Source organism: Rattus norvegicus, chromosome 18 (assembly GCF_036323735.1).
Source record: "Rattus norvegicus strain BN/NHsdMcwi chromosome 18, GRCr8, whole genome shotgun sequence".
NCBI classification, from domain to species: domain Eukaryota; kingdom Metazoa; phylum Chordata; class Mammalia; order Rodentia; family Muridae; genus Rattus; species Rattus norvegicus.
This window is the reverse complement of record NC_086036.1, coordinates 42,135,120-42,159,425: the sequence shown is the minus strand read 5'-3', so window position 1 is coordinate 42,159,425 and position 24,306 is coordinate 42,135,120. Positions and strand designations below refer to the sequence as shown.

Below are 24,306 nucleotides of genomic sequence, written 5' to 3'. Positions count from 1 at the left end.
CAGCACTGACATACTTAACCACTGCACTAGGGAGCTAAACAATCATTGTGTGCTGCAGAAATGACGGATGGGGTCCTTAAAATAATCTACAATAAGTAACTATGGGAATAGAAAAGAGGTGGAGATTAGCCAGGAGGCAGAGGGATTGGAATCTCAGCCACGGCTCATGAAAGAGGTGGTATTTGTGCTCATCCTTAGAAATTGGTGGCTTTAAAATGCTGGAACTGTCAGATGAGCTTTGCAGGTGGCAACCAGAGTCCCAGCAGCAACAAGCAGCAGGGGGCTTGTAGAGAAAGAGTAAATTGTCCAGCAAGACAGTTAAGGGAGAATCTTTCACAGGCGAAGAGGAGATAGTATGTTTTATATTCTGAGCATTCTAAGGTATGATTCCCTCACACGGGAGTGTATAATTGGCAGAATGTCAGAGCATATGCTGGGGTGCTAGCAAAAGTGACAGGGCTGGGAACACTTAGTGATGGGTGTTAAAGGAGGGAGTCACTCCTCTGGCATGGCTCTCGAAACTCTCCTAGGAAAGCATAACTTTTAATAAGCTGATGCTCGAAGCTGGCTCAGTTCCTCTTTTGTTTGCTTTTGTTTCTTGAGCTGAGGTCTTGCTATGCAGCCCTGACTATATTTCTACTGGCTATGTAATCTAGGCAGTTCTTAAACTCATGGAAATTCTCATGCTTCAGCCTCCAGAGTGCTGGAGTTACAGTTCAATTTTTAAGGTGAGGTGTCATTAAGTTCCAAACAGAAATGACATGGCTTAGAAAGCTCCTTAGACAAGTCATTATGTCCTCTTTCTCTAGTCCCTGCGAATATGTGCCCTGCTGGAGAAAGATAGAAGCTTGCTCCCTTAAGTTTAATGGCTTGTCATATTGCTGAAAAGACAATTTGTAAAGCAATATGGCCTCTGGTGGACTCTTTAGGACAGCCCAAGCCCCAGAGCCAGAATAATTTACACAAAGAACTACCATTTTACAAGTCCAGACAATTTTTAATAGAAGTGGAATGGGAAAACTGGTCTACCTGGGCCTTGCCTGCAACTCCCGCCTTGCTTCTAGGAAGATGCACATACTGCTGAAGGTCTCAGTGGTCATAAAATTGAAAAGTACAGTGAGGAAGAAGGACAACATGTGAGGTGACTGTCAGTGGGGAGCACAGGAAGCCTAGAATAAACATGTCAAGAGGAGATGAAATCCTGAGTGATGTGTATTATTGGCATGGGCACAGCCATGTTAAGGACCCAATGCCTCAGACATATGTCAGAATGGCAAAACCTTCCGAATACAGATCAGGCTCAGAACTGTCAGTGTGTACAAGTACAAACGTTAAATGACCGACTAGTGTGTGCAAAACAACAACAACAAAATAATCAGTAGCTGTGGCTTCCTCCTTTCTGACGCTTACAGCCTGAAATTGCTGATGCACAGACTGTCCAGACGAGCAAATCCCCCCCACTGTGCTGTTCACAATAAACTCACTGAGGTTTTGAATTGAGCACCGATAGCCCACCTGATCCTGGCTTTTCTGAACTTTCTGTACTGTGTCTGTCCTTTTTCTCAGTCCCTAGCTTCCTCAGGCAGTTTTCCATGACCATGCCACACAGGACAGGGCAGTGGTTCACACAAAGTTTGGATTCTTCATTAAGAGTAAATGTCTAATGGGAGGAGGGGTGGGAGCAGATGGTAATAAGATAACATCAAGTGCTTCCACTTCCTCTGGCTTCCTTTTCGTTGTCCTCATGGGAGTTCAAAGGGTTTTGTTTTGTTTTTGTGTTTTAACAAAGGAAGCTAGACAAAGCAAAACATAGAAATCCCTGGCACAGTGTATGTAAGCTGTGTGTAAGCAGGAGGGGAGGATGCTGTCCTTGCAGAAGGGCAGCTGGCAGTCTTCTCTGCTCTGCTTGGATCGGTGGCTAAGCAAAGGAATCAAACCAGCAAAGAGCAACAAGACTTCAGTTCTTGCGCACGAGACTGTATCAGGCAAATTAATTGGACTTCTGCTCTCAGCCAAAACCTATCTCAACTCAGAGCATGACGACATGAAAAAAGGCAGCACGCGCCAAGTTGCACATTCCATAATAAATTCTCCATCCATGCCGGGAAAAATAGATTTTTTTTTACATGCTCATTTTTCAGACATCTTGGGCATACTGAGGTGAGAGCATTAAGAAACAGCAGAACTCAGAATAGCTTAGTATTGCGTAGGAGGGTGATAAAATTATGGCACTTTGAATTGTGACAGACACTGAAGTTGTGTTTTATCACCCTGTGAAAGCATGCCTTGGGAGGTTCACTGTCTCTAACATTCTTTCTCCATACCCCCAATGTTTTCCTCACATCAATATGTACATTGTCACATATTTTACTTAAAATCTGGATGTTTTCCCTCATGTTAGCTTGCCACAGAGTCACACGAGCCTTGTTGCTCAGGGATGACTGACTCCTTGTCCCTGATCACTGTGCTAACCTCTCTGGTTACAGGACCAATACTAGAGACACCTCTCACTTTATACTTATCCATGGGCCTTCTCCTTCAAAGACCAGGGCCCTGTTAACTTTTTGGGGTAAACATCTTCCCCAATCTGAGACACAGAGTTCCCTGTTATCTTCTGTCTATCCACAGTTCTCAGAAACCAGGCAATATTACCCGCTGAGCTGAGAAGAAAGTACCTCACATCCCCCCACCCCTCCCAGCAACAGCAACTTGAAGCAGCTTTTGTATCGTCAACATGTGAAACAACAGTTTTATATCAAACAGGTTGTTCCTCCAGTTGCAGCCATGCGCACAAACCCTATCAATTGTGGCCATTGCAGAGAAAAGGAGACTCCCTCGAGGGACCTCACTAAAGGTTCTCTGAGGTGAAGATTGCAGTTGCCGTATGGAGAGAGATGGTGAGGATGATGGGAGGAAGACAACCATAGGAGAGCAGATGTCAGAGCTCAAGAGGCCTCTGTTACCAGCCAGAATCTGATTGGCTGAGGGACAGTGCAGATGATGGTGAGGCATCCGGGCTCGTATCTTTGATGAGACTGCCTGAACGCTCCCCAAACAGAGTTATTGTACCTCATCACAGACTGGCCGTTAGTTATGTTTCCCATTATGAATGAAGACTGCAAAGCATGAATGATGCGTTTCCTTTGCTCAGCTCCGCTGTGCTAGAGCCGACATTTCTACCAGCCTGAATCTGCACCTGTGCCTGCAGCTCTATCAATTTCAGATCTATCAATTTCCACTCCTAATTGCTTAAAACTGCCTAGTCAGGCCTGGATCATGGACTCCTTCTCAGGAAGACATCATTGTACAACCTACACAGCTAATCAGATGCTAAACTCATGAATGCTTCTTGTTATTTGACTTCCGACTAGTAAAGGAAACCCCTTAGACTTTACACCCGCTAAATTATAAAGAGGCACCTGCTAGCTAAGAGCATGGCTTTCCCACCCAGAAGCGCAAACCGTAAAGAGAGCACACAGTATTGATCTCACACTGTGTGCTTGATACCACTTTTCTTCTTAATTCTTTGATCTTTATTTTTTTAAGCAGGGGTTCCTCCTCCTGGGTTACAGTTTTCTTTTATGAAAAGTATTTCAGTCACATGGATCAAATGCTCTCGTAAATGTTGGAAATGAACATGTGCACGCAGGCAGAAATTGTCACCTGAGTCCCTTCGCAGGCCAACAGAGAGATCAGAGCATCATCCTGTCTGGGATAGGGAGCCCACCCCATCCCATCGATGAGAATTGGTCCATGGAGGAAAGGCCGAGACACTGAAGCAGAATGAGAAAGGAGTTCAAGGTAGTAAATGTGTCAATTTACTTGGACTCCCTGCAATTTAGAAGCTGATTTCAAAGAAAAATTGCTTCAGGCTTCAGGCTCCTTCTGTTGCTACCAACTGTGGCCCATTTTGACAGCTGACTGGCCACCATCTAAAACTGAGGGTTCCTAGTAGTCCTGGTGGGCCTTGATGGATCTTCAGCTGCCCAGAGCAGGAATCGTCAGCATAATTACATCTAATGGGGGCAGGTTGGGGCAGGTTACCTCTGTGTCACCACCACCTGCTTGCCCTAAGTCCCCACAGTGGATTGTCCATGTAGCTGTTGTTGTGAATCCCAAGCCAAAGCTGACATGATTCAGTACAACTTCACACCCCTCCCGCCATCTCTCACACCTCACACCAGCCTAAGCCTGCCAGCTTCCTGCTCATGCCACTCACCCACGTGACCTCTAATGCTACACCCCCAAGGACTCCACCCAGAAGGAAAATAAAGTCTGAATTTGCTGGGAGTGACCAGAGGGGGCAAGAAATCTACCCCTGACATATCAATCAGAACAGTTGCTTTTTTTTTTTTTTTTTTTTTTTTTTTTTTTTTTTTATTTCTTAGCAACCTAAATCTGGTCACTGCTTATTTAGAACTTGCTTCTTGGACTACCATGGTGAGATTGGGGACAAACGGCCATCAGATTGCTCTGCGGTGACAAAGAATACATTAATTCCGACCTAGTTTCTGCGGTATTTCCTTAAAAAGAATAATAGGAGAGTTGTTTGAAAGGTTAAAGCATTGATGCGCTGAACCCTCAGTAGATGTTAAATATCCCTATAACATAACCTCCAGTCGTTCAAAGGAATGAGTCTCCAGCATGACTTAGCTTCAAGGGCTTGGAAGATGTCCTGCTTCTGCTCAAAGGGGGCCTGTTGTGAGTAGGTGGATAATGGGGGAAGGGGCTAGAGTGTCACTTCAGTCATCAGGGTCTTGCTGAGCCAAGGTAACATGGTAAAATGTAGGAGATCAAAGGAAATGGAAAAGGCCACCTGTGACTAGGGACCCTGAGACTGGGTGTAGACTCCCTGGCCTTGCTTCTAGTTGTACTTCCCTTTTCCTTGCCTGCTCCTTTTCCTTTTATGAAGAAAACAGTGTAGGTGAATGGAGCTAACCTTTCCAGGCAACCTCCAGGACTGTCTGCAGATGCGTTTGTACACAGTTCTAGAAAGGCCACCCAGAAAACTCAGCATCAGAAACCATCCTCCCCAAAAAACCAACTTCAACAGTTAAAACAAGGCATCTTTCTCTTCTTGGTGTGCTGAAGAAGCAGCTGTGGTTTTGACTGGCTGGGACCTGTGGCATTTGTTACCTGAGGGGAACAATAGAGACTCTGTAGGTATTTCTGTTGGAGAAGCATGAACGGCATGCCTGGTCCTGTTTTTTGGTTTTGTTTTGTTTTCCAACAATTTCTTTATTCACCTTGCATCCTGGTCACAGCCCTATTCCCACCTCTCTTGCCAGTCCTACCCTTATAAATCCCTCTCCCCATTACCCTTTCCCCTTGGGCACCACACCATCCTGGGACATCAAGTTCCAACAGGACTAAGCATATCCTCTAGAACTGAGACCCAACCAGAGAGTTCAGTCAGGGGAAGGGGATCCAATGGTAGGCTTTCACTCCAATTGTTAGGAGATCTACATGGAGACAAAACTGAACATTTGCTACAAATGTGCAGGAGGTCTAGGTCTAGCCCCATGCATGCTCTTTGGTTGGTGGTTTAGTCTCTGTCAGCCCCCGTGGGCCCAGGTTAGTTGACTGAGTCTTTGTGTGGTTTCCTTGACCCTTCTGACTCACACACTTCTATTCCTCACTCTTCCACAAAGCTCCCCAAGCTGTGCCTGATTTGGATGTGGGTCTCTGAATCTGTTTCCATTTGCTGCTGGATGAAGCCTCACAGGAGACAGTTATAGGTTCCTGTCTTCAAGCATAGCAGAGTATCATTAAAAGTGTTGAGGGTTGACTCTCTCACAGGGGATGGGTCTTAAGTTAGGGCTGTCATCGGTTGACCACTCCCTCAAGATCCTGGATTTAAGCTTACAAAAAAGAAACATCAGAGAAGTGCTTGTTCACTTTGCAGGGTAGTTTTACATCTTCCAAATATCCTGTGTATGCATACATATGGACTCAACACACAGTGAGGTTCATCGCTGTGCTCCCCAAAGCACAACATGATGCAGAGCAGGCCAGAAGAAGTAAGGTTTCTCTTTTGTTTAATTTTGATATAGCCACATTACCCATGGTTTTGTATTTAAAGTGAAAACAAAATACTGGAGTGTGTTATGGCTTGGATGTAAATTGTGTCCCATAAGCTCACATGTTTGCCCTCTTGGTCCTCACCTGGTGTCTCTGTTTTGGAAGCTTGTAGAACCTTTGGAAGGTCAAGTCTAGTTGGAAGAAGTGAATTGCTAGGACCTTGAGGTCTAGAGTCCGACCCGTTTCCTGCCCTGTCTCTGTCTCCTGGTCCTCTGAAATACACCTCATATCTCCAACTGTTACAGAACCACCCACTGCCATGCCATCCTCATCATGGCAGACTGTATCCCATAAAACCAAGAGCCAGATTAAACTCTCTGTCCCTTGAGTTACTTCCTGTAAGGAATTTGGTCACAGAAACAAGAGAAGGGCTGAAGACACTGTTGAGTCAAGGGCTCATTTCTTATTGTCTCCCATCATTTTCTGGTCTCTTATAGAGCCAGATCTTCTGTGGAAGTGGTAGCTTAAGATCCCTCTAAAAAAAACCCACAGGTGTGGTTGGAGATTGCTGCCTGGGCAGACAGTACTTCCTTCAAAAGGAAGTTGGCCTAGGAAAGCCCTTGTGGTCAGATGGGTCTACATTCTGTCCACATAGATCATTGGACCAAGGATTATAAGTCTAACATAATTGATAAATTTCCAGTCACCTAAGATAGTCCGTTCTCTCTCTCTCTCTCTCTCTCTCTCTCTCTCTCTCTCTCTCTCTCTGTGTGTGTGTGTGTGTGTGTGTGTGTGTGTGTGTGTGTGTTTACATGTACTCACGTGAAGATCAGAGAACTTACAGTAATTGGTTTCCTCCTCCTACCTCGTAGGATGGAAATGGAGAACCAACACAGGCTGTCATTGGGTTCGATCCATGTTCCTTTACCCATGAAGAAATCTTGCCAGTGGGAGAAAAAAGATACATAAATCTGGTTTTTCAAGACAGGATTTCTTTGTGTAGCCCTGCCTATATCCTGGAACTCATTCTGGAGACTAGGCTGGCCTCAAACTCAGAGATCTGGCTTGCCTCTGCCTCCGCAGTGCTAGGATTAAAGGTGTGCGCCACCACATCAGGCTAAGAACAGAGAGTATTTAATTGGCTTCATTCTCTACCAAGTCATGAATAAAAAAAAAATTCCTTTTGGCAGGTAAAATTACTTATGAGTGGTCACGAAATAAACTTTGGGCTTAAGAGCTTACTGGGGCAGTGGGCCAGCAGAAGAAATTGCTGACTTTGGTAGTGAAGGAAACAGTGGCAGACAATAAAGGCATTTCATGTCAGTGGTGGTGCATATGCCTCAGGCCCTCCAACATCTTTGGCAAATGCTTGCTAAGAGCTCCTACCCAACTCCAACTGATTCTTTCTGTTGCAGCTGCTAATGACCTGCATGTACAGTGCTATCTGTCCTGGAACTCCTAGGAGCCTCTTGGCCTTCCTCATTACTCCATCATAAACCTTATCATTTCCCCTTTAGGTAACTTAGCTGGAAGAGGTCTTGGTTTCATCCCTAAAAACAAGCCTGGATAAAGTGACCCTGTGAGGATACTTGTTTCCCAGGGTTGCACAAGAAAAGTGATGACTACATTAGGAACACACACAATTGTAACTGTTCTACTTGATTAAAGGAAAGAAGACAAAAGCCTTGACCTATGAAACAATCACTAGATTCAGAAAAAAGACATCCAGGCAGCCAAGCCAGTGCCATTTCTATTGATTGAGTAACCCAATTGCATCAGAGGGAAGACAGGTGGCCAAATCCTCCCACCACAATGGCTGTCCATTTAGGAGCCTGAGAACCTGAAAGAGAGCCAAGCACCAACCACCTCACCCTGTGGGTACTGCAACAGACCCAAGATGGAGGTCAAAACCCTGTTCTGTCTCTCAGAACTGGAGGAAGCTGAAAGGGCAAATTCATATTCTAGGCCAAGTGACAGTCTCTTATAGATTTGTTTATCTTTTTCCTGTTTGATTTACGGTGGACATGTTCTAAGCCACGGAGAGAGCACAATGTTTTTATGAATATTAAGAAGTTTCTATGACATTAAATATTATTCACAACTTGTTTCATGTGGCTGGTGGGACAAAGGTAGAACAGCCTATAGAATGTAAAAAGAACTCTTTACTTATCCAGATTCAACAGTCCAAATTCTTCAATTATTCTGTTGTTCGACTTACTTTCATAAGCATAGAAGATGATGTAAGATTTGTCTTAATGTCAGCACCAGTGGAAGGGGAAGCCCTGGGTCCTGCTAAGACTGAACCCCCAGTGAACTAGACTGGTGGTGGGAGGGCGGCAATGGGGGGAGGGTTGGGAGGGGAACACCCATAAGGAAGGAGAGGGGGGAGGGGGATGTTTGCCCGCAAACCGGGAAAGGGAATAACACTTGAAATGTATATAAGAAATACTCAAGTTAATAAAAAAAATAATAAAAAAATTAAAAAAAAAGAAAGGGTATGAAATGGGAAGTTTGTAGAGGGGTAACTGGGAAGGGGATAGTATTTGAAATGTAAACAAATAAAATGATTAAAAAATGGAAAAAAAAAAGATTTGTCTTAATGTCAAAGTAGGTTATGTCTCATAAGGTGCCCATAGAGATCTCCTGAACAACGGCCTGGAGGATTGGTAGCATCTTGGATTATGTGAAAATCTTAGTTACACTCATTAAATGCTACTCTCTAAGACATGACTGTGGTCACTGGTATTTCCAAAAGATTTGTAACAAGAGAGTTTGGTTAGTCCTGGTGGGAGCCATTTCACTTATGAGAGCCTTCTGACCATGTGGGAGCCTGCAAAGTATGTCCTTTTTTGAGAGGAAGGACCATAAGAACAGATGGGCTCAACTGCGCATGAACCAGACAAGAACCTAAAGCACTCGTGAGCTATCAGTAGTAAGCAACAAGGAATTGGGACACATGGTGTCACAGCCTGCCTTATCTTTCAAGGACTGATTTTGTGCAGTCCCAAATCTCATTGACCTCAGCTGTGAAAGGAGTACAATGAAAAATAAATTGTATTAAAATATTTGTCTCAAACAACAGCAGCAGCAACAAGAACAACAACAAAACCCAACTCTCTTCTGCATTCTCCCTACCATTTGGACAGAAGACCGCCTGCCTGAGTCTAGGCAAGTTGCAGAGTTAAGTACTTTTGACCAAATCCCATGCTCTGTGCTAGTTCTGTGACATGAGCATAATTCCATCTGGCCTAATATTCCTGCTTGTCTAGTTTCAGTGTACAAAGACCTTTCCCAATACAGAAAGATCCTGAGGGTTCCACCCAATCACCTAGATCTTAGCATTTAAAAATATACTCCACCTCTAGTGAGAACCTACTATCTAGATTTCAATTTAGATTGCCTGGAAATTCTCCTCTATATCTCAGATCCCAGGATCCTCAGTCCTAGTCCAAACCCAGGCGTTCTTCCAACTTCATCTGGAGGTGAGGAAATGGGAGGCTCAACTTGAGGAAATGATGAGGTACTTCCTTCCTTCTGTGGTTACATGAGCCACCTTGCCACCACCACTCCCACGGCCACAGAGGACAAGGTTCAAAGGCCAGAGAAATGGGGCAGGCCACAGACAGCAGGTCTGATTCCAGTTTAACCCATTGTGACGGATATATGTAATATAGTGTAAGCAAGTTCTAAAAAAAGGAAAGACTCCAGAAGAAAAGAACATTTCTTTATGTACTCACCCTCTATGTGGACAAGTGAACTCATCCAAAAGCATTAGCCTTCTTGCCTTAGGATGGAAGTAGGCAAAGGTCCTATTTCACAGGTTGGCGTACTAGTTACTGAACAGGTCATGCTCAGACCAGGCATGTGCAAAGTATCTAGTAGCATGAAGCTATCGCTTTTGTTGTGTCTCAAAGATCCAAACATTATCCTCCAGCTTGAGGATGCAGTCAGTGAAACTAAGTTTACTAGACCCTGTGCTCCCTCCCTTGGAGTGTGGTAGGCTGTGGACTTTTTGGCTCAGGGTTGGCATGATGAGGTTCATTGGCTGTGAGCCAGAAATTCTGATTTTTTTTTCTTTTTTTTTTTTTTTTGCACCTATGATTTCACTCAAAAGTCCCAAAGTATCACTTCTACCATTGTACAACGAGGTGAGAAATGAATCACTTTTTGCCACCCTCCTAAAAATTCTGATAACTTTCATCACACCCAAGTTCATTAGGGAAACCTAAAATAACTTTAAGGTGAAGTGTGGACATCGAAATGCTCACCAGCATAATTACAAAAGATGTTGTAGACTCTGACCCAAAGCAGAGCAGCCAGGGGCTCAGTGTGACACCTGTGGATGAATCAGTGGGATGGAAGGCACAGCCATGTGTCCTTCGTCCTAGATGCCATTTGCAAGCTGCAGTGCTGGAGACTGGTTGATGAGACTCTCCAAGCCTAGATTCCTAGTTTAGGAAGAAGAGGTAAAAATTCCAGTAATGATTGGTATAAGTAAATGCAGGTTATAACCTGGATTATTTTCTAGTTTCTAAGACCAGATCCCAGGCCCAAAGCCACTTATGAAGAAAAGACTGGCTTTCACTGCTTGCCATTCAAAAAAGAAGTCCACCATGGAACAGAAGGCGCATCAGTGGGATGAATGATGGTGCTCAGTTTGCTTGCACATCCTTTTCCTTCAGTTCAGGACCCCAGCCCATAATGTCATTATAATGTCATATCCTTACTGTCTTAAAATCACCTATATTCAGAACAGATTTTTCTTTTTCTTTTAACTTATTTATTCATTTTACATCCCAATGTCAGCCCCTTTCTCCTCCCAGTACCCCCTCATGCAAGCCTTCGCCCGAGTCCACCTTTCCCTTCTTTTTGAGACTGGGAAGCCCCTCTCCGTGTGTCATCCCCCACTAATCCCCACTCCTTGCACATCAAGTTGCTGCAAGACTAGGTGCTTCCTCTCCCATGGGCAGTGGGCAACAGGCTCAGGGACAGGCCCTGCTCCAGTTGTTGGGGGACCTGCATGAAGGTCAAAGTGCTCATCTGCTACATATGTGCAGGGGACCTAGGTTCAGTCTGTGCTCACTCTTTGCTTGGCAATTTAGTCTCCGAGTGCTCCTAAGGGTTCAGGTTTGTTGACTTTATTGGTCTTCCTGTGGAGTCCCTGTCCTCCTTGGGTCCTCCAATCCTTTTCCCAATTCTTCTGTAAGACTCCTTGAGCTCCATCTAATGTTTGGGTATGAGTCTCTGCATCTCTTTCCATTAGATTCTGGGCAGAGCCTCTCAGAGGACAGTTATGCTAGCCTCCTGTCTGCAAGTATAAAAGGAGTGTCATTAATAGTGTCAGGGATTGGTTCTTGCCATGGGATGGATCTCTATTTGGGGTAGTCATTGGTTAGCCATTCCCTTAGTTTCTGCTCTGTCTTTGTCCCTGTAAATCTCGTAGGCAGGACACATTTTGGGTGGAAGGTTTTATAAGTGGGTTGCAGAAGAGGTTTTCATTCTCAGTCAAGCCTTCCAGAAATGTCCTTGATGACAGGATAAGAGGTTTGTTGTTGCTGTTGTTTTCCCTAGGAGATTCTAAATTCTGTCAAGGTGACAGCCAATGTTAACAATTAGATAACCACCTTTGGTGGTCACTATGGAGACTGTGCTTTGAACTTTAGCTATTCTTGTTGAGAGGTCACTATTGAGTTTCCCAGAGCAAAGATAAGGCAGGAGAGCCTTTCTACAATCTGATACTCCTCAATGTCAGCCACATGTTAACCCTCTTTTAAACCTGTCTCTAACCACTGGGAGATTCCCATCCAATAGCAGGGTACACATTTCCCAGTCACTCAGTGGAGCTGACTCAGTGGAGTCAATCAGCAGGAGCTACATTTACTAAATTCCTACTGTCATCTCTTGTCTTAGAGAGTCTACATTCACAAGGAATCTGGTGATCATAACTCACTGGTGGCTTTGGCCCTAAAATCATACAGGCAGAAGTTTCTTCCATCATCCCTCTGGATCCTCCAGCAACTCTCACGTGGGGCTCCTCTCCTCCCCTGTACCCTGTCATTCAAACACTAGCATTCGAATTTCCACCTGGCGTTCACTTTGCTTTTCTCTACTGTTAACTGGCCAGTGGTTGAGTGTACCTCTTAGACTTAGGTTGTTTCAGCAGCAACCGCCATGACTACCCACGGGGCTTATTACCCCTCTGGATAGGAGTCTTCATGTCTATAAAATGGGGACAAGGATTGTTCTGCCTTTCTAGAGTCATTGTGAAGATGAAATGAGCTTATGTATACAAAACATTCAGAACAGTGTCTGGAATGCAATCCGGGCCCAGGTGACCGCTGCTGTGTTATTGTTGTTGCCTTAGCCTCGGTGACATCTCATAACTTGTAGAGTGTTTTTTTCTTTTTTTAAGATGTTTCATCTCAGGACAAAACAAAGTGTCCTGACTGTTCTCCCCTCAGGCTTAGGACACTCAGGATACCCTTTGTCTCTATCTCTGTCCTTCTTTTTCTCCCCACCTCTGCTGGTTTATTGTGATCCCAGAGTAGTTAATTCCATGCTTTCTTGTGCTCTCTCTCTCTCTCTCTCTCTCTCTCTCCCTCTCTCTCTCCCTCTCTCTCTCCCTCTCCCTCTCTCTCCCTTCTCTTCTTCCTTCTTCTTTCTCCTCCTTCCTCCGTCATAGAACTACCCAGAGCCCTCTTCCCTCCTGACCCTCTTACTCCTCATGCCCCACAAAGTCTCCTGAGAGCCAAGTCCAGCCTCTTATAATGTGCTAGGGAAAGACTTGGAGCCCAGTGTCCAGGCTGTGATTATATGTATGTCCCCAGGGTCAACTGTAAGCCTTTGTCAGCCTTTCCCCACAGGCAAGACTCAAGATACTCCAGACATGTCCAAACAGTTACCCATCAGTCTCTGAGGAAAACCAAGTTCCTAAGCTGACACTTTCCCTTTTCTCTCCACCCAAGCTGTTTGTGGATGGATAGAAGATTTTTACGTCTATGAGTTGAAAAACAGGTACCCACATCAAAAGAAGACTCTTTAATTCTAGATCTAGTACTAGATCAAAAATGAGAATAATTAAAGCAGAAGATGTAACTGTTAAGAAAGACTGTTAAAAAACAAAAAACAAAAAACAACTTCTTTGCCAGGGGTTTAAACAGGTAAACCACATATTTAAAAAAATCTCAGCATGAACTTTTTTTTTTAATGTTTAAGATCTAATGAATTTGGTATTCAGAGACCATGGAGCAGGGTTTATTGAGCTCTCTGAACTGTCGGTTGGATAATTATCAAGCAAAGACCATGTGTAGGTGACTCCCTGTGATTTACCCTCTTTCCTGTTTTGAAACAGAAGGTTATTAACCTCCCGAGCAAACTTTGGCAGCACCGGGAATGTCATTTTAATGCAAACAGTACTTGCTTTTTGTGGTTTCCTTTTTCATGCCCATGACAATTTAATTTTTTAAAAGTCTTATAAATATAGTCAACTGTACACAAATAATCTTTTCTAAGTGCTCCGAAGAACACGCCAAACTTATTTAAAAGACAAAACAAAATAAAATGAAACAAATTTCTCTTTTGAAAGGTGGCTAGAGACAAAAGAACTCGGTCAAAACCCATGAGCAGTCTGACAATTTATATTCCAAAGAGAAGGTGAGTTGGGAATGTGAAGGGTCTTATGGAAAATAATGACTCTGGGGTTGGAGTGGGGAATCTCATTCCTACCAAACTTACTGGGTTTTCTTAAGAACTTCATTATAATTTTAAATCGTGGCTTTAAAATATAATTTCAGAGGAGAGGGCTATAGGTTTCTGCCTTTACCTGGAAGGAATCAGGACAGCTGAATACTGGGTCCAACCTTTCCTTACTCAGACTGTTCCTCATATTTTGAAACTAACTTATTCCATCTCTTTTCTGACAGGATGCAACTTACCTTCCAGCAAAGACAATGCATGCCATTATCCTAACTTGACTGAAAGAGAGCTAAGCAGCAAACTCCAGGATCAGCCACAAAACCTGAAGTGGACCAGCAATAGCACCTGGCTTGCTCGTGTCCCAAAGAAACCTTGTCTGAGTTGGCCATGCTACCTAGCCAGGCAGGAGATACAGGATTTGCAGCGGGATTTACAGGGGGAAAAAAAGTTTCATTCACTGAGTGTAAAAGAGGAAAGTCAATAGTCCACCTTGTCCAGAGCTCTCTGGTCAGCCTTCAGTGTAGGAAAATAGGGTGTTCGTTGTTTTGCTTGACAATAGAAAACTACCTATTGTTACTGCTACAGTCTGGGTTATGTGCCCCCCTATCGAAACAAGGCTGGGATCGAAGAGGCTCTCATGTTCACTTTGAGGGTAGAGTGGAGGTGAGAGGAAGCCAGTTAGGCAGGACTGTTACCCTATGCTCCTGTTCCCAGCTGGGTGTCACTAGTTATAGTTTCCCTGCTAGCCATGTAGAGAATGGTGGTTAGCAAAATTGGGTGATCAACAAAGCAGCTGAGATGGGACTATTCTTCCCCGGCCATCAGCCTAGACCAGTGGTTCTGAATCTGTGGGTCGTAACCCCTTTGGGAATGACCAAATGACTTTTTCACAGGGGTTGCATATTAGATATCCAGAATATCAAATAGTTACACTAGGATTCATAACAGTAGCAAAGTTGAAGTTATGAAGTAGCAATGAAGATAATTTTATGGTTGGGGTTATCACTACATGAAGAGATGTATTAAAGGGACACAGCAACAGAAAGGTTGAGAACTGCTGCTCTAGACTCTGCTTTGGGAACCTGGACCCCGGTATACACACCATCAACATGGCAGGAGAAACCAACAAAGAAGCAAGGGTGAATGACTAATCTGGAGATCCACTATGTGGGGACATCTACCTGGACAGCATTAATTAGTTCAAGTGCTTTCCTTACCTTAATATTTTCAAGTCAGCAACTTCCTGGAAAGGTACGTATCTCTGCCACTTCCTCCTACCTCAAGACAAGCCTACCAGGTTCTCAGGAACCTTCTTTAGTCTAACACCTGTACTTCAAAGCAGGAACTGCGTGTCATTTCCTCATGTTTTGCAGTGTTGCCGCCCCATGAATGTCAAGTCTCTGACTGTTACTCCTCTGAGACTGCAACGGTCTCATGAAAACTGACTCCCAAACTCTTCTGTCTTGGGATTCTTATTTCAGACATGACGATTTGGCCGGGGTAAAGTCTGTAAGTTGCATTTCATGTGAATGGCAAACAGGTAGATGAACCTTCATACACATGCTTCTCAAGAGGAGCCTAAGTTTGTAATGCAGTGTGTACTCAGTCCACCAGGGGCTGAGACAATGTCTCAACAGAGTCAGAACAGGGCATCCTCTGAGCTGCCTATATCCTTTGTGAGTGCAAAGACCACAGTTCTGGACAACACTAGTACCACCAAATTATATTGTGCCAACCCGGTCCTTTCCTGCTTCTTAGAGATCAGGCATGGACTGTCATTTTGACAGGTGGTGACAGCTGTTACTTTACAATTTGACAGCCACATAGCTTTGGCTCATGATCTCTATGGAAAATTATTGGGTAAATGTTGTGGGGTACATCTAACCTAGTTAGGCTCTCTGCCTTAATAACAGAATCAATTGTTCCTGCAGATTCTAAACTTAGTCCCATGTAGTTTAGAGTTTGGTAAATGTTATCCTTTTTATCCTCACAGGGTTTTCACAATTTGTTTATTAATGAAGAATAGTATCTGTCCAATTTACTGTGTTCCCATTAGTCCAAATAATTTTCTGGTGGATTGGCACAGATTTTTTAAAAAGAAAGCTATTTTCTGCAGGTAAAGACAGTTATTACCTCCTCCTTTCCAGAACTGGGTTTTCTTTCCTTTTGTGTTTCATCATTATTGAAAGGTTGAGTTGGTACTTTTTTTCCCTGATTTTAAGTCAGTGAGTATTGTGTAGGGTTTCTTTCTTTCATTCACAAGAAGCTAGATTTGTTTGGATTTCTATGTTGTTATGTATCTTTTTGTCAAAAGTGGGTCTTTGTTGAATGTGTCTTTTTTTCTAAATCCTAGTTCTTGATCAAATGAACTATGTTGATGAGTTTCCTAATGGTGAAATGTGCTGTCATTTCAAAGATAAACCATACTTACTTTATTTAATTAAGATGAATTATTTTTTAATACACAAATGGGTCTACTTTGCTAATGTTTCAGTTGGGGTTTTCTAACTATTGCTAACTGATGAATTGGTGGTTTGTGTTCCTCATGATTTTTTTCCCATTCGTTATTTTGTTTATTTACATTTCAAATGTTACCCCCCACTCTATGGTATGTTTTGTTTACTGTAGGATGTGCTTATGCGAGCCTCACAGATGAGTGGAGAAGCAGCCAGTTTTATACTGTGCTGTAAATGAAGTGATACAACTCCCAAATTATCTGTTCCCTAGTCACCCAAGCTTGTGACTAACACTGACGAATGTTCAAGTGTTTCTATAATTGCCTCTTTTTAGTCAATGTTAGAATTCATGTTTACCTACAAAAATCATCCATTTTAAAATCTCAATCAGCAAATGTATGGTAATGAAATTGAACATGGTATGTTTTTATACTTTGAGCTTTATAACAGGATGTATCTCCAGACATATATATATATATATATATATACATATATATGTATATATATATATATATGTCTTAACAGGATGTATCTCCATATATATATATATTTAATGCTATTTTAAAAATTTCTTCCTTTTTCATAAGTGTTGCCTTGGTAAACTTTATTAAAATGTATTAAATATGCTAATTATTCATTCCACTTTCTTTGGGAGAATGGTTACTTTAGTATTTGTGCTATAGCTTCTTGATACATAAGTGTAGTCTACTTTAAAATACTTTCCTCGTTAGGATACTTAAAGGCATGACATTTCCTCTGAGACTTGTTTTACACACATCCCATTTTCCTAGTGCTGTGAGGCAATTTGTTCTGAAAGTTGCTTATAATTTCAGTAGTATTTCCTCTTTGTCCCCACATTATATAGGCATTCATATTAAATTTTCTGGTAGGAATATCTAGAATTTATAAAAAGTTTCTATAAACAAAAAGTAAAAAAAAAATAAAGACAGCCTATTATAAAATGAACCTTCATGTAAATCAGCATTTGATGATATTTGAATGGTCAATAAATTTGGAAATGGGGGCTGAAAGCATAGCTCAGCAGTTAAGAACACTGACTGCACTTCTAGAGGTCATGAGTTAATTCCCAGCAACCACATGGTGGCTCACAACCATCTGTAATGGAATCTGATGCCCTCTTCTGGTGTGTCTGAGGACAGCTATGATGTACTATATACATAAAATAAGTTAATAAGTAATTCTTTGAAAAAAGAAACTTGGGAGAGGGATTGAATATGAAACACAAATTAAAAACAGTGGAATATTCCCTCCTTCACACCTCTTCCCCCCCTCTCTCTTAATATATATATATATTTAAAATACAAATATTTATAAAGTAATGATTAGATAAGACATATGAGATCTCATAGAATTCTTACTCTATTGAGAGAAACTGTTAGTCAAATGGCAGACAAATTTCACACACACACACATACATATACACACACACATGCATACACACACACATACACACTTGGAATAGTTTGTGATTACTAATGTATTTGGAAGTATTTCTACAGTCAGAATTTTGTGTTTCCCATGTATCCTGTATTTCTCTTATTTTCCATTTGTCAAATATTTACAGCGGTCTTAGTTATGGTTACTATTGCTGAGATCAAACACCATGGCCAAAAGCAAGTTGGGGAAAAAACTATTTATTTTACTTACACTTCCAGATCACAATCTATCACTGAGGAAGTCAGGACAGGGACTCAAGTAGGGAGAGAACCTAGAGGCAGGGACTGACACAGAGGCAGCCATGGAAGAGTGCTGCTTACTGGCTTGCTATCCAGGTTTGCTCAGCCTGTTTTTTATTGGACCCAGGACCCCAGGGGAGGAGCCACTCACGATGGACTGGACCTTCTCCCATTGATCACAATTAAGAAAATGCCTTACAAGCTTGTCCTCGGCCCAGTCTCATGGAGGCATTGTTTCCAGTTGAGGTTCTATCCTCTCAGATGATGACTCTGGTCCGTGTCAAGTTGACATTAAAAAAAAAAAGCCGAAACCAGAAGAGACTGCACTCTGTGCACATCCAGACGCCAGAGGAAAACACCAAACGCCATCTGGAACCCTGGTGCACGGAGGCTCCCGGAAAGAGCGGCGCAGATCTTCCCGGTTGCTGCCTCCGCGGAGAGGACTTAGGCAGTACCCCACGAGCAAACTTGAGCCTTGGAAACGCAGGTAGGACCAACTTTTCCCCTGCAAGAAACCTGCCTGGTGAACTCAGGACACACAGAGGCAAAATTCCTCTAGGACCGGGCACTTCCTGTGTTTACCGGAAGTCCCACACCCGCGGATCCCGGCCCGCAGCAGCTCTCTGCTCCCAAACCCCGTGGGAGAGAGACCTCACCGCCTGATCAGGTGGGCACTCCTGAGGCTGCAGAGCGGAGGAGACCACCAACACTGCCCACCCCTGCCCACATCCCTGGCCCAAGAGGCAACTGTATAAGGCCTCTGGGTTCCCGTAGGGGAGGGCCCAGGAGCGGCAGGATCCCTGCGCCTGAGACACCGCCAGAACCTGAAGGAAACAGACCGGATAAACAGTTCTCTGCACCCAAATCCCGTGGGAGGGAGAGCTAAACCTTCAGAGAGGCGGACACGCCTGGGAAACCAGAAGAGACTGCACTCTGTGCACATCCAGACGCCAGAGGAAAACACCAAACGCCATCTGGAACCCTGGTGCACGGAGGCTCCCGGAAAGAGCGGCGCAGATCTTCCCGGTTGCTGCCGCCGCGGAGAGGACTTAGGCAGTACCCCACGAGCAAACTTGAGCCTTGGAACCACAGGTAGGACCAACTTTTCCCCTGCAAGAAACCTGCCTGGTGAACTCAAGACACAGGCCCACAGGAACAGCTGAAGACCTGTAGAGAGGAAAAACTACACGCCCGAAAGCAGAACACTCTGTCCCCATAACTGGCTGAAAGAAAACAGGAAAACAGGTCTACAGCACTCCTGACACACAGGCTTATAGGACAGTCTAGCCACGGTCAGAAATAGCAGAACAAAGTAACACTAGAGATAATCTGATGGCGAGAGGCAAGCGCAGGAACCCAAGCAACAGAAACCAAGACTACATGGCATCATCGGAGCCCAATTCTCCCACCAAAGCAAACACTGAATATCCAAACACACCAGAAAAGCAAGATCTAGTTTCAAAATCATATTTGATCATGATGCTGGAGGACTTCAAGAAAGACATAAAGAACTCCCTTAGAGAACAAGTAGAAGCCTACAGAGAGGAATCGCAAAAATCCCTGAAAGAATTCCAGGAAAACACAATCAAACAGTTGAAGGAATTAAAAATGGAAATAGAAGCAATCAAGAAAGAACACATGGAAACAACCCTGGACATAGAAAATCAAAAGAAAAGACAAGGAGCTGTAGATACAAGCTTCACCAACAGAATACAAGAGATGGAAGAGAGAATCTCGGGAGCAGAAGATTCCATAGAAATCATTGACTCAACTGTCAAAGATAATGTAAAGCGGAAAAAGCTACTGGTCCAAAACATACAGGAAATCCAGGACTCAATGAGAAGATCAAACCTAAGGATAATAGGTATAGAAGAGAGTGAAGACTCCCAGCTCAAAGGACCAGTAAATATCTTCAACAAAATCATAGAAGAAAACTTCCCTAACCTAAAAAAAGAGATACCCATAGGCATACAAGAAGCCTACAGAACTCCAAATAGATTGGACCAGAAAAGAAACACCTCCCGTCACATAATTGTCAAAACACCAAACGCACAAAATAAAGAAAGAATATTAAAAGCAGTAAGGGAAAAAGGTCAAGTAACATATAAAGGCAGACCTATCAGAATCACACCAGACTTTTCGCCAGAAACTATGAAGGCCAGAAGATCCTGGACAGATGTCATACAGACCCTAAGAGAACACAAATGCCAGCCCAGGTTACTGTATCCTGCAAAACTCTCAATTAACATAGATGGAGAAACCAAGATATTCCATGACAAAACCAAATTTACACAATATCTTTCTACAAATCCAGCACTACAAAGGATAATAAAGGGTAAAGCCCAACATAAGGAGGCAAGCTATACCCTAGAAGAAGCAAGAAACTAATCGTCTTGGCAACAAAACAAGGAGAATGAAAGCACACAAACATAACCTCACATCCAAATATGAATATAACAGGAAGCAATAATCACTATTCCTTAATATCTCTCAATATCAATGGCCTCAACTCCCCAATAAAAAGACATAGATTAACAAACTGGATACGCAATGAGGACCCTGCATTCTGCTGCCTACAGGAAACACACCTCAGAGACAAAGACAGACACTACCTCAGAGTGAAAGGCTGGAAAACAACTTTCCAAGCAAATGGTCAGAAGAAGCAAGCTGGAGTAGCCATTCTAATATCAAATAAAATCAATTTTCAATTAAAAGTCATCAAAAAAGATAAGGAAGGACACTTCATATTCATCAAAGGAAAAATCCACCAAGATGAACTCTCAATCCTCATCTTCGGTTGGTTTATATACAAGTGTGCAATTTCTAGGCTTGAAAGTAAAATGATGCTATCTGGTGCTGGATAGAGGAGCCTTATTTTTTATTATGGCAGCTTGCTATTTTTGTAATATGGTGATTTGGTTGAACACATTAAAGTACAGTAGTAACTGATCTCCCCCTCTTCCTGGATGAGTGAGGAGATGATTAAATGTTGATGTCAGCATCCATGAGCATATTCAGATGAGCTTCTGCTTCTGTTGAAAAGGATGCTGTGTTTGATTGTGGTCCGAAGCTTTGAAGCACTACTTGGCATCTCCTTCCTTGGAGGTCTCACTGTTTAAACATAACAGATTTGATAGCTTGTTGGTAAGGTGAGGTCCAGCTTGTCTCCACTAGGTCATCTTCATGTGAATCCGGTGGTTATACGGTTTTGTTCTAGGGATATTTCATTTTTTTAATAACGGTTTTAGCTGACATTCATGGAGAGAATGAATCCTTAGAAGTGTGCCACTAGTGAAAGGAAATCCTGTCTAGAGTATGTTTCTTTACAAAGCTGTGTCACACCATCCTTTGGGCCCTCTGCTGGAAAAGTAGAATCAAGTCTCAAATAATGCCTTTTAAATTGTATCCTCTAGTATTATAGATGTAGGACAGTACTGTATCATACCTCTGTGGATGTAAAATAGCTTGTACCTGCTTTATGATACGTAGTAGTGACCGTGCTTTATCAGAGCTGTTTTTAATGATGTTGCTCAGAATGTTTTCTTTCCAGATGATGATTGAGAAGCTAATTTAAAAAAAAATGGTGCCAGGTACCACAAGAGTAACAGAACTGTTGCTGTTTTCTCGGGTTTTGTTTTTTTACTTTTTTTTTTTTAATGGAGTGTGCTGGATGTCTCTACAGTTTTGTTCAGATGACTGCAGAACCTGGAAAAGCTGTTGCTGCTGTTGATGCATAACACACTGCTATTATTGGTCTTTTTATATAAATATAAATATATACATATACAGATAAAAAAAAAAGCCAGCACACCTGTCTATACTCAAATTTAAATGCATAGCTAAGCATATGCTATTCAATGAATGTCTAGGATTGATTTGCATTGCTACACACCCTGAACAAATTTTCTATTGATTCGACACAACTTCAAATCAACCCACTTGTTTCTCCCTCGCCCTGTGTTTTCTATCCCAGAGCCATGATGTTGAGATCATCTGGGATTCTGTTTGTTCTCTTTTTACCCAGCTACAGAATTTGTAGAAGCAGAGGAAGTGAATGTTGGATACCCACTCTCTGGTTGGCCATATTTTAGGTTCATTTTCTTTCTTGCTAGAGTGTTCTGCTGGGAGAGGGTGTGTGGGTGATAATCTTTCCCCATCTTTGCGAGATAGTAGTTTTATTTTGCCCTTCCACTTTTATGTGAGTTTGGGATAACATCACATGCTGGTCCATTTCTAGCTGGTTTGTTGTCGTCGTTGTTGTTGGTTTTTTTTGTTTGTTTTGCTTTTTTCTGCAGATGAAAAGCGGCGATCCCCCTAAATCACTGGGGTGGGCAGGGTCACTGTTTGTTTGATGGTGTACTTCTGCTTTTCATTAGATTTCTGTTTCACGAATACCTGTTGAGTCCCCACCAGCACCAGGTACAGTTCTGAGCACTGCAGACACAAGGATGTCTGAGACACAAGTATTTTACGTATGCGCCTGCCTCCGACCCTGCTTCCCTCCATTCCCTGGCAGTGGCCACCTTCCTCAAGGATAGCCAGTAACTCAGATGGGCAACAACAAATATTGTGATCACACACTGAACTGAGGACAAAACAACAACATCAAAAAAAAAAAGTTAGCTATGCTGACTCAGTTCTGATTCTTACACAACGGTGTGGGAAAAATGCCCAAAGACCGAGGCTGTAAAAATAAAGCCGCCTGCTATCTGGCCATTGGCCCACCGAGGGCACAGCTCACTATGTCTGGTCTTCTCTGATAACTGCTGGCCCAGCTCTCTCTGACAAGTCACATCTGACTCCCTATCACTTTCTGAAGGATGCCATTTGGAAAGAACAGGCTGGGTTCTCGGCAAAGCAATCCTCTGAAGAAAGAAAACAGGGATGGAGATGGGGGGTGGGGTGCTTACTAAATGGTCTGCGGAAATATTTCAAAACGTGCCTCCCGAGTCCTCACTCCCACAGAATGAGCCTCCTCCTTGGGGAGGCTCAGAGACACATTTTGAAAAAGTGCTTAAGGAAATTATCATATATTTATAATACACACACACACTGATTTTATCTGACCTTTTTGTTTCATCAATGGAAAAACCATGGCATGGAGAACGTTGTGATACACAGCTAGTTAGTGACAGAAGATGAGGATGTTTTGAGTCCTAGACCACTTCTTGTCACATTGCCTCTGCTTGCCCTTAACGTTCATCTGTCTGGTAATCTGTGACCATTAACACCACCACCGCCACCTTTACCACTGCCACTACCACCACCTTTATCACCCTGTCACTTCCTTAAATAGAGTTATCTTTTCACTTTTCATTAATCCTGTAAGGCAAGTCTGTCTGTCTCTGTGTGTCTCTCTGTGTGGGTGTTTCTCTGTGTATGTCTGTCTGTCTGTCTCTTTCTCTCTCTCTCTCTCTCTCTCTCTCTCTCTCTCTCTCTCTCTCTGATGTGTCTCACTCTGATGTGTCTCACTCTATGTGTCTCTGTGTGTGTGTCTCTGTATGTGTCTCTGTGTGTCTGTCTCTGTGTGTGTGTCTCTTTCCCTGTCTCTCTGTTTCTCTTTCTCTCTCTCTGTGCCTCTGTGTCTTTGTCTCTCTGTCTCTCTGTCTCTCTCTCCTTCCCTGTCTCTCTCTCTCTTTCTCTGTCTCTCTCTCTCCATGCTATCAACCATCAAAAACTTAGTCTCCTGAGTCCCAGGGTCTCTTGTCAATTAACTCCCTAGTAGTCACGATCTTCTTTTGTAAGGTCACTTCATGTTTTGTCTTAATGGAACCTGGGCAAGTACAATATTTCACAGCTTCTCAAGTAGACGTCTTTCTCCTTACCTCAGGCATGGGGTGGAGGTGGGGTTGCACCATGAAACTTATTCTCTTCCCTCCTCCTTCAAAACTCCCACAACCTTTAAAAGCCATGCCACCAAACTTCATTATCCGCCACCTGCCCTTGTCAAGGCTGCTCGTCAACCTACTCCCTTCCTCCCCTTCATCACTTAAGCACCTGCTGCCCCGCCCTCACTCCCATCAGCATTCTTGGCGACTTCATAGTCTAGAAGCACAGTGAGTCACTCAATCCCTTACCCTCTGAGTTCTGTGACCTCACTCAATACCTTACCCTCTGAGTTCCGTGACCTCTGTGCCTCCAACAACCCTGACCCCCGCCCCAATTCAGCTGTAGACTTGCGCACTCATACTCAGTGTTCCTGTTCCTCCCATGGTCACCGATTAGCATCCTCGAATCCCTACCTCAACAGTCTTCGCTTTCTGGCACTCGTCTTTTTGCCCTATAACCTTTATGCCTGTATAAAGCTACCCAGAACCACACTTGTAGACACGAGCCACACGTGTGGTCTTCCCAATGCAGCCAGCCTCCCTTTCTTGCTGAGGTTGATTTCATGGTTCATCTTTATCATTACTGTTTGGGGACTTCTCTTATGTCCC

General features: G+C 43.2%; 1 long non-coding RNA gene across 1 annotated transcript; it reads right to left on the bottom strand.

The window, feature by feature from the left end:
• Window positions 1–431: 431 nt before the first annotated feature.
• LOC134482946 (uncharacterized) lies at window positions 432–24,015 on the bottom strand. Its single transcript, XR_010059701.1, has 2 exons — window positions 23,695–24,015; window positions 432–10,469 (listed from the first exon to the last, which is right to left on the bottom strand). It is a non-coding gene; the product is annotated as an uncharacterized LOC134482946 (long non-coding RNA).
• Window positions 24,016–24,306: the final 291 nt, after the last annotated feature.